This window comes from Passer domesticus, chromosome 8, assembly GCF_036417665.1.
Source record: "Passer domesticus isolate bPasDom1 chromosome 8, bPasDom1.hap1, whole genome shotgun sequence".
NCBI classification, from domain to species: domain Eukaryota; kingdom Metazoa; phylum Chordata; class Aves; order Passeriformes; family Passeridae; genus Passer; species Passer domesticus.
In genome coordinates this window covers 53,800,580-53,816,896 of record NC_087481.1, presented here as the reverse complement: position 1 = coordinate 53,816,896, position 16,317 = coordinate 53,800,580, and the positions used below count along the sequence as shown (strand labels likewise).

The window sequence follows — 16,317 nt, the reverse complement described above, 5'->3', positions numbered from 1 at the left end:
ATGCACAGATGTTCTTTCCTGGAGGATTTTCTATCAGTCAACCTTGTTATTTAACAGCAGTAATAAAGAAATGATAACATTTTGCACTTCTGCAGTTGAATCTAAAGAGCACCAAATGTGCTCAAAGAGAATCTTCCAGAAACTGGGTGAGATTGCAAATCTCTTAAATCATCCCAGACCCAAAGCTGAGGAAAAGCAGTGTCAGAAATGTGGCCTTAGTGATGGAGTTCCTGACAGAGCTGATAAAAATAAAAAGGAAGCCCTGCTTTATCTTGAAGTCTATTTCTCATGTTTATTATGGGATGAAGCTCCAGAAGGAGGAGGAGGTTTCTGTTCAGTAGGATTTCCAGCAGCTTGGGAAATGGCCACACTTTTCAGTCCTGAAGGTTAATGTAGAGGTGGATCTTCCAATGAAAATGAGAAATTGGCCCGTGAAATGCTGGGACAGAACTGATGTTTCTGCATGCTGCTCAGCTGTATCACAGCAATTTGTTCTGTTTGGGGTGTCTCTGCATTACCTCATGAGAATAAATAACAAGAATAATCAAGAACAGTGAGCGCTTTGCTTGTGATATTTGGTGTTGGGAAAAAAAAAAAACAAAAAACAAAAAAACCCAAAAAGAACCAAACAATTCTAAAAAGGCCTCACACTCAAGGGACCTTGTAAGAAACCACCCCAAGAGCTGCAGAGGGCTGCAGCTCCTCTCTGCCATCCGCTGTGACCCTTCTCACAGCCATTCTCCTTGTCCTTTGGGTTTCCATGAGCATTCATGTGCCTGTCTGCCCTTTATTAGAGGGAGATTTTATGGGGGGCCTGTAAGTGTTGGAATGTGGGTGTTTAGTGTGTGTGACTGTATTTTGGCAAGCCCTTTGCAGTATTTATACCAGAATTATTCATGGAGCTCCTTGATCTGGATTCTCAGTTTTCTTTGTGAGAACAGTGGAACTGGAAAGGCAGTGAGAGGCTCAGGTTTTCCTTTTTACTGCCTCAATTTCTACACAGTGCAGTTGGGGAAAAGATGGGTGAGTCCTTGGTGTAGCTTTGGTTTTAATATTCCTTTTGGATATGGAGTGGCTCACTATTTATGAGTATATGGTTTTCAGTTTTCATCTCTTTATCTTCAAAGCCTGGTTCATGTTGATGTTACCTGTGTAAAATTGAAACAGTGGATGTGCACTGAAAATCTTACCAAGTTCTCTCACTATAGAAGCCTTGATTAAAATAAAAATAAATATACAGGCAAAAAAAAGTGACCTAAGATTTTGCATTATTCAAAGGAATCCTTTTATTTCTTTTCAAATGAGGCTTTAATAGGATTATATATGTATGTTTTATTATATTGAAACTGGCATACCATTCAAACCTAAAAACCCCTTTTCATAGTTGTATTTAATGATTCCTACTTCTTTGAAGCTTAACATATTTTCACCATATGGCAAGCATTTAATTTTTCCTATTTTTCTAGTGGAGATTAAATTAAAATGGTTATTTGGTTTAGCAAAACCCTTCAACCTATATGTGCTGCAGGTCAAGGATTTTGTAGGCTTATTCCTCACTGCCATCCCATACTTTTCTCAACAGTTTGTTCCAAAACCTGATGAAGTCAACCAAGATATTCCCACCTACACCAGAATTCCATGCTAAAATTAGGAAGCAGTATTTCTTTTTATGCACCAAAATGTCCTGAATTGAGTAACCTTGTCAAGACTACAACATAAACTCTGATGTTTGTAGATTCCACATTCAGGCCTGAAAAAAACCCCAAAAATTGCTACAGGCAAAGAACCACGCAGCAGCGAGAGAGGAGATTTGGATTCCATCTCAGGATAAATATTTGTGTAAGAAAATTTAACCCAGCTCCCTAAAAATTGTGTTTTGTAGTACAGTGTCACAGGATCACAGAATGGCCTGAGGTGGAAGGGATTAAAGAACCTTTCACTGCTCCCAGCCTCAATGTTCAGCCTGGCCTTGGGCACTGCCAGGGATCCAGGGGCAGCCAAGGCTGCCCACCCTCACAGGGAGGAATTTCTTCCCAATATCTAATTTAAACCTGTTAGTGTGAAGCCATTTTAAAGAAATAAATTTTTTTAGATTTTTTTTTTTTTTGCAATTATAATAGGTGTTTCTGCTGTTACAGTATGAACGCTTTGATTGCACTTGACACAGTGAAATTGAGTTTCCCTTTAATGCTGTGGGAGTTTCAGCACAGGCTGGCCAGGCTTTCTTGACATCCTACCTTCCTGAATACAAAGTGCAGCTGTGAATCCATCTGTTGCTTTGTTTTGTTTTGATTTGTTTCCCATTTTGTGCTGCTTGGTTTGGCTGTCAGGCAGAGGGGGAGCTCGTAGGAAGTTGTAGCTGTATCTGTCATCTCACCTGAAGCAGTTCTGGAGATTTCTATAAACTGTGTATTCTTTGGCTGCTCTACAAAAATGTGAGAATATTCAGATAGAGCTGTAACTGATTCTACATCCGCTTCTTGGAAAAAAAAGATTTAATGTAAAGATAAATCAAGAGTACAAAAGACCTTTCTTCACTTTCATTTATTCATTGCATATTCAGTTTGCTTTTTATCAATCTTTGAGCAAAAAATACCCTACACAAAACTACATCTCTGTAAGAATGAACCCTTCCATTTGTGTTATCTGTGCAGAATTCCAGCCATTTGCTTGGGACATGGAGAAGTAAACAGTTAAAATGTAAAATGATACAATTACTCCTCTTTTTAAAAATCATAACATCCAAGCAAACAAAAAATCCAAACACAGTTGTTTTTTCTCCCAGGAAATCACATACTTCCCATTTATGTATTTTAATTTCCATGGTTCTTTAAAAAATAAAAGTATTATTTTCTCTTTCTTTCTGTCTAATATGATAAGTTATTTCTCATTAAAATGCAGTTTTCATTCTTCCTTGGGCCATTAGATGTCACTGACTTGAACAAAGGAATCTTCACATAAGTCATTCCATTTCCAGTCTTTTCATTTTCCTAGCAAAATCCTAAGGCTACAGTTGTAAGAGCATGAATTTTTGCCTTGAAAGACACAAATGGTCTTTAATTCTATTAATGTTAATCATATTTTATGGCTCTCTGGACCTTGGGGATGAAGCTTCTCACTGTACTTAAATAATGCTATTACTACTCACTCTTCTTTTCCCCTACACACATTTTACCACCTGATTGCTGGTGGTGCTTGCAGGCTCCTGTGCTCATGGGTTGCATGGATTTCCCTTTTAAAAGGTTATTTTCCTTTTCCAGGTGCAGTTGGCTGGGTGCCTGTGTGCAGTACATGCAGTTTGTTTTTCCAGCAGCCACCACTGCTGTGGGAGCTGAGCTGAGCTGGAGGCACAAACCTCCCTAAGCCTGCTTCCCAAATCCAGCCCGAGCAATATTTACAGCAGTTTCAGCTGGAAACACCAGTGCCAAATGCTGACTATTTTGTTTTCATGTTTTACCTTTGTATTGCTCAGTCAAAACAAGTTAATTTTAAATGGAATGTTTTCATTCTAAGGGAAAAAAAAAGAAAAAAGAAAACAAAGCAGCCCTTTGTAACGTGTTATTTTTAGTTTTACCACTCCAAAACAACTGATAGGTTCTGATTTCTGTTGTCTATAAAAGTTTTAAGTTTCAAGTTTCGACCTTGCACTCTTATTTATTGTTGCATAAACTTTTGTATTACTTTTTAAACCTCTGCAGTCAAGGATTTACTCCTGGATGAGCACTCACAGTCACCCCATGGTACAGCACAGCAGAGGCCAAAGCAGACAAATCCACATTTCTTGAAGCATAAAATCCCATAAAACAGCATGGAAGAGGCTTCTGTTGGACAGAAAACCTCTTAGGTTTTGTCCCACTGGATTTTGTCTTTTCTCACTGTTTTTTGGGGGTTTTTTATCCTCATTGTCTTATTTTTTTTCTTACCTTATGCAGCATGGAAAAAGGGCTGAGCCTTGCCTTCAAGAATTCACCAGGCTGAACAGCACCTTGCACAGCCTGTGAAGGGAATAGCATGATTTTAAATTTATGAGTGCCATCCATATTCTCTCAAGCTTCACAGCAGCTGTTTCTGCTTTTCCTGCTCCCCCAAGAACTGTGTGTATGTGAGGGGAGGAGGAACAGAAACTGCTCCTGAATTGCTGGCCCAAAGAAATGCCATTCTGCAGATTTGGTCGGTGTCAAAAATTATATTTATTTTATACTCTTCATATTTCTTCTGTTAGGATGTGGCTAGATTGGATAGTTTAGTGCAGAGGTACTTGAGGAAGCTAATTTCTCACCAACCTGTACATCAAAAATAATCTTAATAAATATAAATAATAACCTTATCCATGCAGCTTTGCTTTGAGTAATTGGTCCAGGTACACTTATTTGTAAGACTGTACAGGCATTTTATAAATCAGAAAAATCCCCAAGACACAGAGTAATAACAGGAAAATAAAAACTGTGTAATTCTGCTTATGTTGTCTCTTTCCAGGTTTGCCAGCCTGAGTATATTCCAAGGTGATGAATGCCATGGGTGAGTTCTGTAACAGCAGGACTTTGTGTCAGTTCCATGTCTTTCAATGAGTCAGCTACAGAATCTTTTGGTTTTCTGCTAGAACAATGTGAAACTCATAGACTGGTTTGATTTCACTATGAACACAGGTGAGACTTGTTAATTTTGTCTCAATTTTGCCTTGAAAACTGATGGTGGCTTTTCTTTTTTTTTTTTTTTTTTCCTAAGCCAAGTAATGATATAGTAGAAATACATAAAAGATTTGTTTGTCTGTTAATATTAAATCTTGTGCCCTGGCCTTTGCAAACTGAACTGTGGGTTTGTGGTTTGGTGCATTTGCAAACCTGAGGCCATGCTAAGAAAAAGTGAGCAAACACAAGCTGAGATTTTTGGCATTGCTGGGAAGTGATCAGATCCCTCTTCTCATCTCCTATATCAGGAAAGAATGAGAGCTGGTAAAACAAAATCTCTGTAAAGTTTTGTGTTTTCCTGCTTGGATAGAACTGAGGGGATATGAACTTGTACTTTCCTGTATATAAGTTAAAGCAGTCATTTAAAAGTTCGCTTACACAAAAATAATCCTACAATAAGTCCTCAAATAATTCATACCTTCAGACAGCCAACATGAATTCAGAAAAGGGAGAACAAAAAGGGGGAAACAGAGGTGGAAGGTCTTGAAGGGAAAGGAAACAACTGTGAGGAATTAAAAGTAGAGAAAAAGTTTGAGAAATAAGGGGTGCTGAGATAAAGATCTCCCTACTGTTCACATCCAGGATATGTGGCTGCATCCCAAGACTCTGGTAGCCAAGAAAAGTGCTGGATGCACTGAAATCCCTGCCCCTTTCCATGGCAGGGCTTAGTTTGGGTCTATCATTACTGCCTCTGAAGTAAACACAACCATAAAAAGGGAAAAGTTCATTTTATTCTGCTCAATTTCTTTTATTTCATTTCAATTCTCGTATTTCCAACCAAAGTAGTTTTATTCTTTACACATTTCTTCCCATGCCAGTGGCCTTGCTTCCAACCTTTTGACTTTGGCAAGAAGCAGCCTAAGTCAATAAAAGAGAACTCCAAGTGTCGTGCACAATAAAGACTTGGGTACAGTTTTCCAAACGACTGTAAAGAAAAATTTACTGAAAAGCAGGCAAAGAACTCATATCTAGAAATCAAATCTCTGCTTGTAAAAGTCAGAGGTTAAATTCTTTTATTAAAAAGCTCTTACATGCATCTTTCAGGCATGCCCTATCCTTGCTTAAATATTTGAGGGGAGGGAAATCACTGGGATAGGCAAGAACATTTCCATAGATGCATGTTATAAATCTACAATACAAAATTAGATTACTTCCCTCTTCTAAATGACATTTCTGATTTTTACTTCTCAAGTATTATGGGCTCTAATACAACTTTTGAAAGGCAAAAGGAAAAGTAAAATAACAGGAACAAAAGACACATCCCAGTGTGTATTTATTTTACTTTGTAATTCATGTCAGTCCAATTGTGCTGCAGGGTATTTCGTTTATGCAATGCTGAAGTTTGAAAACTACACCCAGAATTACTTTTGGATCATATTCTGAAGATATATAACACAGGAATGATTGATTTATTTGCATGTTCTGCGGTTTTGTATTTTGCCCAGTTTGTGCCTAAATTCTGATGCAGGAAAACTTTAAAAATCATATTCATAACAAAGGGAGAGCAACATCTTTATCTAACTGCCATTTTCTAATGTGAAGACTAAATTTTAAAAGTAGCTATTGACTTTTAGATGGTCAAAGCAGAAGTCCCTCTCTTGACTTCCACAAGTGGAAGGGAAAGATTTGGAGCTGCTTTCCTAAATAATAAAAGATCCATAAAATGGCTGCTGCTCCCAGGCAATGGCTGCTTTCACAATCCCATTAATTTTACTGCGTGAAGTACTGGTCTCCAGAGAGGTAGAGTTCATTACTTCATATTTTGTGGCCCCCTTAATGGATATGCTTAATTACACAGCTTCTGGTGTGAAAGAATGGTGTATGAGGATGTTCATGTATGGTTTCCCTTTGCTGGGATTTGGGAACAAACCTGCACCACCTCTCCCAGAAACACAGATAACTTTGGCCATATTGCAGGGCTGGGAATTTGATGAATGCCTGGCCACAGGAGGCTTTTCCTGTTGTGCCCCAGTGCAATGCATATTCTGATTTTTGTGGCCTTTAGTTGTGCTCATTCTCTGGGTTGCCAATGGCACTTGTGCTCCTGACTCCCTTTGGACATTTTCAGCATGGAAAATATTTCCTCAGAGCTGCCCAAGCACAGGCATCACTTGCCTTTTATCTTCTACTTGTCCTGTGAAATAAATATCAAAATCACCCACTCCTGGGGGGCTTTTTCCCTCTCAGGAACCCTGGTGTTGTCACAGTTGAGTTACAGCAGTCTGGGAGCTGGTGCCATCAGGAGGGACTGGGGGCTGAAAGCTCTGCACCCGCTGCTCTTGCTGTCCATGAGGACCAGGAGAGAGCTCTGCCAGGACTTTTGGGGCAGAAGTGGGAAAAGGAGGAGTTTTGCAGAGCCATAGCCTGGATGCAAGGAGCAGAAGAGCTGCAGCAGGTGCTGGAGGAGCCCTGGGGCTGCAGTGTCCCATGCACGGCTGCAGCCCACGGCAAGAAGCAGTTCTGGAGGGCAGAGGCTCCTGCAGAGCTCCCAGGCCATGCCAAGTGCTGTGAAAAGTCCCTCACCCTGCAGTGGAGCCCTGGCCCCACGTCCCCTGGGGCTGTGTGGGGATGGAGCAGAGGAGCACACCTGCCTGGGAGGCAGGCTGGGACCTGCCTGACCTGCCAGCCACGCGAGCCAAACCTTGTTTGCAGAGTGTAAAACCATGTCCCCGTGTCCTGGTTTTAGGCAATTTGCTGCCTGTGCCACCTGCCCCTCAGACAAGGGCACATTCTTGGGACACCCAGCCCCACTGCTTCAGGGAGCAGAAGCTTGTCCATGCATTTTGTGGAATACAAAAGCAAACAATTCCACAGCCAGCACTCCTCAGAAACATAGACTGGCTTTTTTGCTCCTTTCCCAAACTTCCCTTTTGAGTTAACTCACAACAAAGTGGGCTCTACCCTTCATCACTAACAGGGCTCATTTTGCTCCTCTGAGGTTGAATTTCCCCACAGACTGACAGGCTCATTGCTGCTGTGTTAATTTCATGGTAAAACAGAGATGTTTCCCTAACATAATTTATCTAAATCAGATTTGATTTCACTAAAATACATAACTTCACTAGGTGGATAACTGAGGACACATGTCTAAATGGCAGCTGAATTAGGAGGAGTTACATCAAGGATTCTTCTTTCATGGGCAAGAAAAGCAATACCACAGAAGGGGAAAAATATCATGAGAAAGCACCAGCTCTGATCATTAATTTATTTCTGTAATGAACATGCCCCAGATTTTGTGCTCATTTTTTCCAGTTTGAAAATTTGTTGCTTCCCACCTGCATAAATGTAGGTTATCTGATATGGAAACTTAACAGCTAATTCATACTCCCATACTCCCATCATTTTTTTGCTGTAAAATAAGGTTTATGAAACCCCCTAATGGTGAGGAGGAAACCTACGTATGGTCATTAACTTCCATCTCCTACAATCCAAAGAAAGGAAAATACATAGAGTGGGATCTGACCCAAGAAAAAAATACTTTTCTTTCTGAACTACCAAAATGCAACATTTAAACCCACACTCTCAATCTAGTCCATCTAGATGGTCCTGTAGCTCTTATCAATGGCAAAATATTCTATTTATCTTTCCAATATTTGTCTTTCAAACTACTCTGTAAGGTTTGTGCATTAAACATATCTTCACAAAAATTGCATCTTTGAAATCAGAGCTTCAATTTGACCATAACACTGATATTAAAAAAATTGTCACTGAAGAGCTGCTTTTTAAAATATATTAAAAACAAAACCATAGCTGAGAAACACTACTGAGCCTCAACCAGAGACAGAAAAAATATGGAATCTAGCTCTGCTTGCATCTCACTGATTTTATACTGATCTCTCCAGTGGCAAAATGATGAATTTGATTTGTTTTTGACTCATGCCATTTTAGCTCCAGGAATAACAAAACAAAAAACTTCTATGTTTTAGGTTGGCTTCGTTATGCTACAAGCACTGTTTCCCTTCTGGCCAAAGAAGTGTCAGTATTAAAAATAATTACAAGTGTAAAAGAAACTCCATAACCTAAATTAGTGGATGCACTGTGTTATCTTCAGAAAGAAGAACTGGGTGTGTAATGTACTGTGCTCAAGGCTAACTAAATTCCTTAGCTTTAGATACTCTGGCATTAATTACCTGTAATTATTTTTGTCCTTTCATTGAGATTTATGTTGGTCTGAATCATCACCAAAAACCTAATTAAATCAGCTATTTCCTTGTCTTTTAGTCCTGTTCAATGATGAGTTTATTCTCATTTTGTTCATATTTGGACATTAATCTTCTCAATGTTTGTGAAGATCTCTGGGGAAGAAGGATTCATGTGAAACCCAGGGAGGAGAATGAAGGCACCTCAGTGATGTTTGAGAGATTTTATGTACTCAGGTGACAAGATTTTCTAAAATATTTACAATATTTACAAAAGTGATGGCTATTGTCAGTCCAGGGTTATCTGTCACAGTTGTAAAGGGAATTTTGACTTCACAACGAAAGATTCTCTCTTCCTTTCTGTGGTTTTCCCCCCATGTCTGTATGTATACATATAAAAACACATTTTAAATTCATTCCTGTGCTTCATTTTCACAAAGAAGACTTGCTGTCAGTTCCTGTTGTAGCTCTGTCTTCAAAGCTCCAGAGTATTTATTCACTTCCTCTGCCAATGAATATGTAGAAACTCCATCAAAACCCAAGGAGTCACACCTGTGTAAAACTGGTTCCAACATTGCACCTATTGTGTTTAGAAGTCAAATGTACACATTTTCAGAACCCCAAGGAAGAGAAATATTTGCTTTAAATGGATGCATGAGAGGTCATGGCAATGTCTGTGAGACCCTGAGTTTTTCACTGCTCTTTTTAACCCCTCTGAAACAATCCATGAAAATCAGGCTGTCACAAGAACTATTTTAGCCACAAAGAGGGAAAAAGACTTTGTGAAACAATAGCCAAAATTGATATTTGGAATCCACAACTTAGTCTCATTAAAAAGGACAGGAGGGGCACAGGTGGACAGAAAATGGTGATGCCTTCAGGTGGGAGTGTGGGAGTTGTCTCCTAAATTAAAATCTTCCTCATAATCATTAAATGCTTTAGTAATTTTTTGAGGCACTGTCCTCAAACTTACTAATTTGCACTTAAATTGAGGCACCCTTGCACCAGAATTGGGGGGTGTCTGCAAATTACAGATCCTTGCAGCTCTGGTGCCTTCCCGTGCCTCATTCCCACACAAATAAATGCCATGTGCTTTCCCCTCACTGTTCCATGCATATGAAAATCTGATTTAATTCCAACCACCCCCTCAGCAAGTGCCATTGGAGTCCTGAATTCTGCCCAAAGGAACGAGGGGATGTGCTCTGCAGAGCTGTGTGCAGGCAGGGCTGCAACAAACCCTGCAGAGCCACTGCAGCATCACCAGGCACCTGGAACCCAGCAGGAACCTGCATGGAATAGACAGATCATGGTTTTCATCCACACAGAGGAGAAAAAGTGGGCTATTTAAAAGAAAAAAAAAAAAAAACAACACCACAAAGCAGTTTGGTGGAAGAAAGCTGGTAATTTCCAAATTAAAAGCATTTGCAATTCTGGTAGCTGTCTTACATATGTAGGTGCAGGAGCATAAAACATTTACTGGATTTTTCTGATCATTTCCCCTGCTAATAACTGAGGAAAAGCAAAGTGAATTTTAGTATCTCACACTGCATCTTTTAAAAGCTCTTCACAGATGTATTCCTTAACAGTATGAAAACACTTTATTAATTCTCTTAATTGCTTGGAATTGTTGTCTGTGGAAGCAATTGGTGAGGAATTGTTTTAGCTGGACATCAATGCCATGCAGCCAAACCAACAGACTGTAGGGGCAAATGACAAAATTCAACTCAAACAAGCAGGAATAAGAGTTTTTATGCTGCTCATATATTTTTGATTAAAAGAAACCACCTGATGGTGTCTGGGAAGGGAGTGTGGGTTTACAGAGGATGACAGGAAAATATCTGTTCTAGCCCCAGCCCTCCATCTGGTCTAAAGTCTGAACTTTTCCAAATTTCTAGCCTTGTTTAATTTATGTCTTTCATGCTACAAAGGGATAGAGTGAGCAGTGAACACTCATAAGGACAAGAGTGTCTGTTTTATCAGAACTGCCCTCAAAAATTCCCTGTTTCCTTTTAAAAATACCCCAAAACAGGCATTAGAGTTGTTTCCCTTTTGGTGGTGGTTAACAGTGCACTTCACATTAAACACAAAGGGAAGAGCACTCTGCATTGGGAACTGAAACCTGAACTGATGGAAATCAATATTCAGCAGATCAACATCTGTTTGCACCAGCTGAGAATTGGGAGCAGTGCTGTAAACTGAATAGTGCCCGCTGAATATTAAATGAGTTTCTGCTCTTACTGGGGCTGGGCAGAACACAGGGGTGGTTTTTCCACTGCTGACTCTGACTGCTGCATTTGTCCTTCTCACCAGATCTGATTGACTGAGACAGTGGGGTGAGCTCAGCCCCCTGGTACAACCCTGCAACACAATTTCTTGTGTAACTGCCAATCTATAATCTTATGGGTAATTATAGTTTAAAAGCATTTTACTTAAGGAAACCATAATTAGTGCTGTGATGTTTAAATAGGGTTTGAAGGCTTTGCTCACAGCTAGTAGCTGATGATCAGTACAACCTCTAGAAGTCACAGGGATCTGAAGCATGGATAGATTCATTTTTCCTGGTCCATGTCCAAACAAGAGAAGAAAAAAAAAAAGACAATATCATTCAAGCTTTGACATTGATGGGGAAAGGAAGGAGGGGAGGGAGGGAATTGCAAAATCACCTTAGGAAAGTGTCCTGTTGGATTGCCTAGGGGACAAAAAAAAAGCTGATTAATGTCCAGTTAGGGCTTCCTTTACTTGGCTCAGACCCTGGCCTGCAGGAAGACCATCTTCCCAAACCAGGTGTGTGCCTCTGCAGTTTTATCACTCACTAGAGACATTCCCTTTCCCAGCCTACCTTTTAAAAAGTGGATATATATTATCTTAGACTGCATCATTATCTGAAGATCAAGAAACCTCCTTTCCAACGACACATTAGATGTGATTCATTGCACCAAGTTTCAATTAGTTTAATGTTAAACTAAGCCTGTCTCAGCCTATGCCAACCTCCCAGCTGCTTTATATGAGAGAAAAAAGGGCAAAGGCACTTCCAGAGAGCCATTTCCTGCATTTATCTGGGTTCTAACCCAGTGACTGCCACCATGAGGTCATTTTGGAGGTTCACCTATTACACAGCAAAAATAAGGCTTAATCCAAGAGTAGTTTTGGTGAAGACAAGTGGAAATATTAGGAGGAAATTATAAACAACAGAACTGAGGGCCAGGGCAAAGTGGAAGGCCTCCTGAACACAGCTCCAAAGCACAGAGGATGGTTGGGGTGAGATTTCTTTTAGCCATACAACCTCTCAAGACCTAAGCATTTCTCCCCTCTATTAGATGGATATTTGTACTGTTGGTCCATATTAACAACATAACCAACTGCTTCTCCAGGTGAAGTTATTGAAAAAAGTTACTTTACCTTCCTCCCTACATGCCAACACATGAGTTGAAGGATTTAGGCTTTGTTTTTCCTGTCACAAATGAAGACATCACTATAGGAAGCAAGTAATTTCTTCTGCCTCAGTGTTCAGCAGTTTTTGCCTTGCAAACAAAGCAAACTGAACCTGGGTCTTGGGTGGATGAAAAGTTCCCATCAAAAAAGATGTTCACAGAGGTATAGGAGTGGGTCAGGGATTTATTGATTTTATCATCCTGTTGCTGCAGAAGCACAGCAGCTGCTTCAGAGGAAAGGACAGGAAGCCTTACAGAAGGCAATTATGGAATAACTTGCTGACAGGAAAGAATTCTTACTAGCCCCCATTAATTAGAGGTTATCTTATGTCCTGGGAGCATGAAGACTTGCATCCTGTCCAAAAAGATTGTCATGCTATTTATAATCTCTGATATTCACTAGCTTGTAAACTGCATCTTAAGCCACATATTTCTTGATTCAGCTTAATGGCACAAAACGAACAATGTTTATTTACAACGAAGACAAACTCTTTTGTATAAATCATACCAAATTTTTCATTATATCACAAGTTATTGCTAAAGATAACAAAAACTGACTCATCTGGCACTAAAAAATAAACAGAGGTTTGAGGATTTCCCTCATAAATTCAGCAGAAAATAGTCCCATGTTATAACAATGAATTATAACAAACAAGATGATTTTTCCTACTTTAAAAGTCTGCTATTAGTTATTAACTGGATCAAGCTTCACTTAATCTGACCTGGTGACAAACGTATTTGGGAAATTTCCATCTCTGTATTTATGCCTGTCCCTCTCTGACATAAAATGCTGGGACACTCACTTAGGCTCATGTCTGACAAGCAGAAATACAAACTACAGGACTGCAACCCTGAAGGTGAGAATCACCCAGCCAGCATCCCTTAAAATGTTTAAACACAACCAAATGTCACCCAAGGCAACTAAACCCAAAGTTTGCTGTGCCCCCACTGCTAAACCTCCTGCTGTTTGTGCCAGAGGTCTTTAGGGCAGCACTGATCTGTCCAGGACTGGCCATGGACAGCCCCAGACTGAGGCCACACAGGGAATTCCAGACCAGTTCTGTGCTTTGGCCATCCTGCTTTCAGGTAAAGGGGTTTTGGGCAAGGAGGGAGGCACAGAGAGCCAACCATGCTGTGCATCTCCCTTCATCTCCCCCTGCTCCCCAGTGGGTCAGCTGGTTTGTTCCCATTTTTTGGCTGGTGACCCACAGAGCCTGCAGCCACTGGACTGGGCTGGGGCTGGAGAAGCCCTGAGCTGCTCTATGGTGGAAGGAGCTCCTGCCTTGGCTAAGAAGACACCAACAAGATTTGGTGTCACTTAGGAGACCCCTTATATCAAAAGAGGAACTGATTCAGCCTCACAGACTTTGAGAGCAGTCAACCTGTGTCTCAAATCAAAGATCCTTTTCACATCTCCTGTCATTCCTGTCAAAGGCTGCCCCTCCAAAGTGCACAGACACTGCCTTTGTTCCTGGGACAGACACAGTCCTGCCCACACCTCCCAGCACTCCTGGGGTGCTTTCTGGGATTTCTTTTAAATTCCACTGGAAATTCCTGCCACATCTGTAACTAAACAGAAACCCAAAGTGAACTCAGCTTCCACCTGTCAGATGCCATGAGCTTACCACCTCCCCTTTTCCATCGCCTGCCATTAGAGCCTGCCATCATTTCCAGGGCTTTTTCACAGTTACATTCCATCTATCTGCTCCCTTGGGAAGTGCCATTTTCCTTTATAACTGCAGCCCCCTTGTTTTGGCAGTGTTTATGGCACCAAGCCAGTGCATGACTCTGGCTGCAGTTTGTCCTTGGGAAGTGCATCCTCTGGCCTCAGGAAGAGGTCTCCCCATCTGTGTTCCCTTCCTGTGAGAAGGATGCCTTTGGCATCTCTGCCTTTTGTAAAACAGCTGTTGGGCTCACAGGGCTCAGCCTGTCCTCCACCTACTGACCCAGTGATGGAAAGCAGCTCTAGCTTGGGAAAAAGCAGATGGATGGAGTGGAGAGATGGGGGCTTTTATCATTTGACACCAAAATCCCAGAATTCAAGCAGGTTTGGCAGATACTGGGTACTCTGCAGCAAGAAAAAAGAAATGTCAGATGGAAGAAGCTCAAGCAAAAATGAGGTCCAAACTCAACACAATTGTTGTTCAGCTGTTGTCCCAAATTACACAGCTTAGATTTGCACACTCCCCAAAACTTCCCAGTGCAAATAAACAGCAAGACTGCACTGCTTGCGAGTATAAAAATGCACAGCACTTAAAAACAGCCAAAGCAACCACCACAGACACACAAGGAATTAAGTAACAGCAAATAATCAGAGAGCAACAGCCACTGTGGAAAATCAATATTACTTGAAGATAGAAATCATTCAAATGTGGTTCTTCTCAAACTTAGATCAGATTACTCTTGCTGTTACCAGAACTCAGTGAAGTAATTTCTAATTTCATTCATGCAATCAATGTTGTTTTACATATCTAAAATCACAGGAAAAAGTCCTTCTCCCACAGAACCTGACCCAGGGTTGGCCATTGCCTTCCATAGAATTAAACATTCACCAACAGGATTTTCTTTCCTGTTCTGGCCTCCTCTGCAGTTCAGGCCTTAAGGAAATGCTGAGAGGCTCAGAAAACACCCTTTTAATCTTTGCTATCAATAAGGAGTCAGTCTTGTGGGAATTTGGAGGTTTAAGATTACTGGGGATAGAGAGGTTTCAGGGCACTGCCCTCAAACTGCTCACAGCACCACTGGACTACTCCTGCAGGAGCTCTGTTCTTTGGAGGTGTTTGAAAGCATATCTTCATACTAAATGCACTGTTAGGTACTTTCCAGAGAAATATTTCTGTTCATGAGCTGACTTGGAAAGGAGTCCAAGCAAGGCTGGTTTCCAGTGAGGCTCTGCCTGGCTCATTTTGGCACAAAGAGCTCGAGACTGGCCAGGGTGATTCAGATCCTCATCTGGAGCCAGATGCCAGCAGTGTCCTGGCACTCCATCCTCCCATCCAACCACATATCTTCTTAAGCACAAAATTCTGAATTTTTCTGATTTTTTTCATTTTTCAGCATGTGCAGACCATGGTTGTTAGCTCCTACATGTTACATTGTGATAGTGAACAGAACCTGGGTGCTGCTCCAGCTCTGCTCCTTTCTTTGTCGTTTTCTTTCTGTCCCTCATTAAATTAATTTTTTCTTCATATAAATAACAACAAGATTTGGCCCAATTAACATTCTTTGTCTTATCCAGAAGTTAGGATAATTTTCCATATTTCCATGCACTAGTTACAGGCTTTAGCATTAGCATTTAACAGCATCAGCTAGGAGCTGTTTTGTGAGGACAACAAAAAAGGACTTTTGATTATTTTAACAATCATTTCAGTGCTTGCTTTTATTTGACCATTATCAGCTTCCATCCAGAGAGTTTATTTCTGTGCAGTTAAATACACAAACATGAGCCCACACACTTATCTCTGTACTCCTGCACATCCACACAAATAAACATTTCCAAATATTTCTGAGTGGTGATGAACTCCTGTCTCTAAGAGGCATGTGGAGCTCCACATGCTCATCAGAGGGATTAGGGGCCAGCAAAAGCAATGGCATTGACTATCAGACACTGGGTACCAGGAGCTGGTGAGAGGAGAACAGCAATCCAGAGAGGATTTTTAGGGTGTTGATCATGACTTAGAATGAGGAGATTTGGTATTAGTCCCATCTAGCATGAACAGAAAAGATTTAATGATCTATTTTTAAAAATATCTGACTTTTTTCCTCTCCCTAATTAATTTTTAAAAAGCAGTGGCAGCCCCCATGCTTTTTTATAATGTATAACAGTGTCCTAGACATCATCTGGGAATGTTTCCTTCCTGGGGGAGGTGGGGAGAGGGGCCCTTTGGGGACTCAGTGGAGTGGGTGATGTGCCAGGCTGCTTGGCAGGGTCAGGGCTGAGGCAATTCTGGCTTTGCAGGAAGCCTCAAAACCAAGGGAAGCTTTAAAGCCTGGAAGTGGCAGCCACATGCAGCTGAGAGGTCTCTGAGGTGAGGCCATAAATGGTTGGTGGTTTCCATG

General features: G+C 40.8%; 1 long non-coding RNA gene across 3 annotated transcripts in view; it reads left to right on the top strand.

The window, feature by feature from the left end:
- Positions 1-16,317, top strand: part of LOC135306886 (uncharacterized) — a 119,146-nt gene that overhangs the window by 92,207 nt on the left and 10,622 nt on the right. For 2 of the 3 annotated variants that reach the window (XR_010367628.1, XR_010367631.1), the window contains exon 6: positions 4,477-4,518. This is a non-coding gene — a long non-coding RNA (uncharacterized LOC135306886). Of the gene's footprint in view, positions 1-4,476; positions 4,519-8,979; positions 9,047-16,317 lie in introns of those variants that run through there. The other variant, XR_010367634.1, reaches the window with a different exon arrangement.